We start from the raw sequence: 3,393 nt of genomic DNA, 5'->3' as shown, positions 1-3,393 counted from the left end.
ATAAGAGCTTGGCTAATCCATCGATTCCACCCACCACCACCTCAAAACGGGACCTAATTAGGGTCCCTATTACTTTTTTTACTGAAGGGCTTAATAGACGATAACAATAAATTGTTTTGATATCAGCTAGCACAATTGGGTCTTATGAAATCTATTTTTTATCCTCGCATGCTTAAAGGGACTCTGATTGGGAGGGAGGGGGGGGGGGGGGAAGGTTTGTTACGTTATATACTAGCAGAGCAGGATCATTGGTGGTGGGGGGGGGGGGGGGGGGGAGGGGGAATGGAGAGAGATGAGAGAGAGAGGAAGAAGACGGAGAGAGAGAGAGAGACGATCTTTCCCAACTCTTTCCTTTTTACATGAGTGAGCTACCCGTTTTATTCATTTTATCCTTCTCAAGCTGTTTTGATAGTATCCAAATGATGGTAAATGAAAAGGGGCGAGGACCACGAATATCTACCCAGAATTCAGGACTGGCAATCGATATGCATGTTTGAGTGCGAATCTTTTTCTCTCTCAACTTAGGTATACGTTTATGTCGTACCTAAAAGCGAGAACCACACTATTGGGACAAGTATGCAAGGCCCAATTTTCCTAACAAGCACAGTTAATTTTGTTATTTTCGAACATTTCTTTTCCAAATTGGTTTATCCAATTAACAGTATTATATTAAGATCATGAATTGCTGGGTTAGGTTAGGTCTAGGTTAGCTTAGCTTAGGTTAGGTTAGGTTAGGTTAGGTTAGGTTAGGTTAGCTTAGCTTGGGTTAGCTTAGGTTAGGTTAGGTTAGCTTAGCTTGGGTTAGCATAGGTTAGGTTAGGTTTGATTACATTTCTATGTTAGATTTAACTCAAATTCAAAACAATTGCAGTCATTCGGCTTGTTAGTCAACTTGCCTCTAATAGGGGCCAATTTGTCTAACAAGACTATTTTAGTTTTTGTGTGCATATAATATATATATATATACTATATATATATATATACTAGATATATACTATATATATATAATATATATCTATATATATTATAATATATATATATATATATATATAATATATATATATATATAGCTTCAAGACTCCGAACCAATATAGAAGCATCAAGAGGAAGTGCTTGTGTTATGGGCCAATAGGCCTTTCTGCAGTTACTTCCATTCTTATGTTTTTTATTCCCATTGGTTCGTGTTTTATCTTGTGTTAATGTCAATCACCTTACCCAAAACTTTTGGTACCATATCCACCTCACCCATGTGTATATATAAATATATATATATATATATATATATATATATAATATATATATATATATATATATATATCATATATATATATATATATATTATAATATACAGAGTAAATCTACCCCAAAAGTAATGATTTATTTGTCTACAAAACTAAACTCTTTTTGGAATCATATGACGGCCCCTCCACTGAGGGGGTGAGGCCTGGATGTTTTATTGTCATGTGTATTCATGCTGCTTGCATGTCGTCGTTTTATTTTGCCTTTGTTGTTTTCTTGACAGCTTTCTTTTGCCTTGGGTGGTTTGGGAGATTTTGAAGCTCTCTTTATTTTGGGCTTTTTGTTCCCAACAACAAGCTGCTGCTGCTGCTGCTTCTTTTTCAAGGCTGTAGGTGGTTTTGTTGCTTGTGTGGCGGCCTTTCTTGGGAGTTACCACTGCCTTCTTTGCTGCTGTAGATGGTTTCTTGGTTGTGGTGGCTTTCTTGGGAGTTAGAACGGCCCTCTTCTCTGGCTACGGCCAGCTTGAATGATCCACTAGCTCCACTTCCCTTGTGTCTGAACAAGAATGCCGTCAGCCACTGCTTTCTTGAGAAATCTTTCGGATGTAAATGGCGATCTTGGCAAGCCTCGACTTTGTTGTTGGCAACAACGTACTTCTTGATTGCTTGTTAGAGACGAGCCCTTACGGTCTTTTGAGTGCTGCGACCGCGGCTAGAACCATTTTGACTAGTTTTTTCGGAAGTGAGCAACCTGGACGCGAGGTTTCCTGGTGGTGGCCACCACAGCAGCAGCAGCCGCAGCCTTCTTGGTAGGCTTTGCTTCTACCATGATGATGATGAGATAACCAAGGTGATGAGAGACGCTCAGACAGTCACGGGGGAATGATGCTGCCGCCGCTTGAGCCGAACCTATTTATGTGCCGGCACGGTACAGAAGCTGCAACCTGGCAACTCGTCCACCAATCACGACGGTTGGTTTTACGGCTCCGAAACCTGGATCCCATATCTTCTCTAAAATAGAAGCATTTGTTCATGTTCTTTGTAAAAGTATCATAAAGCAGGACAGATGAGACAAATATCATAAAAACTGAAGAGCAGATGAGCACACACATGTTTGTATTACAAAAGAAAATCCACAAATTCATTAGAAATTGGCAGGGCAGGCTGTAGGAAGTAGGTAGATGTAAAATGTCTGTAAATGGCGAAAGAACATAAACCCAAGACTGAATAAACGATGTTAAATATCCATGCCAAGGAGACAAAAATATGTTAGGATACAATTACCATTAAGACACCACAAGCAGGTCCGTATCCTGCCGCGATGACTTAAAAGAGTTGGTTATTAGCCACAATGTGTAGGCAGTCTCATGCCAACGGGCCATACCACGTTGAGAACACCGCTTCTCGTCCGATCAGCGAAGTTAAGCAACGTTGGGTTTGGTTAGTACTTGGATGGGTGACCGCCCCTGGGAACACCAAATGCTGTTGGCAATAATGTTTTTTGTTTTGTTTTGTTTTGTTTCGTTTGTTTTTGTTTGAATGGCTGGCTCCCACGGGAAATTCACGGAGTTGTGTGGAATAAGGCCTGGTGTAAAATGAATTAATATGTATGTCATGTTTTAAAACAAACTCGCTTAATATAGATATTGTGTGAGGCTTTATACAAAAACAAACAACCAAAACAAAACATGTTGTTATATATATATAGCTTAATCGGGTTTTGGAACTCGCAACTCCAAGAATACGCATCACTTATATACACTTTACCACTGGACCCACTGCTGCAGGACACAAGCTTGATGCTGAAGGTATCAATTTAATGACGGTAAATGCCATTTCCACAAATAATGATAATTAAAAAGTATTTGTATGTACAAATCTTTTCTGTTTAAAAGGCTACAATATCAGTTACTGATATAATTTGTGTTAATGTTTCTATACCCACCAAGAAGGCATATTTTTGCTTATATGTAAAGGGTACGGAGAACGAATCCACAGACATCATTCCCCCTCCCCCTTCCCTGCCCCCCCCCCCCCCCCCCCCCTACCCCTCCCCCCCCCTCCCCCTCCCCCCCCCCCCCCCCCCCCCCCCCCCCCCCCCCCCCCCCCCCCCCCCCCCCTTCTCCCCCCCCCCCCCAACTCCCACCTACTACCA

At 41.3% G+C, this 3,393-nt stretch overlaps 1 non-coding gene across 1 annotated transcript; it reads left to right on the top strand.

Moving 5' to 3' along the window:
* The first annotated feature begins 2,607 nt into the window (after nt 1-2,607).
* Nucleotides 2,608-2,729, top strand: LOC138360277 (5S ribosomal RNA). The gene has a single exon (XR_011226261.1). It is a non-coding gene; the product is annotated as a 5S ribosomal RNA (ribosomal RNA).
* Nucleotides 2,730-3,393: the final 664 nt, after the last annotated feature.

The sequence above is a fragment of the Procambarus clarkii genome, unplaced genomic scaffold (assembly GCF_040958095.1).
Source record: "Procambarus clarkii isolate CNS0578487 unplaced genomic scaffold, FALCON_Pclarkii_2.0 HiC_scaffold_104, whole genome shotgun sequence".
Taxonomy (NCBI): Eukaryota; Metazoa; Arthropoda; class Malacostraca; order Decapoda; family Cambaridae; genus Procambarus; species Procambarus clarkii.
This window is presented reverse-complemented; position numbering and strand designations above follow the sequence as displayed.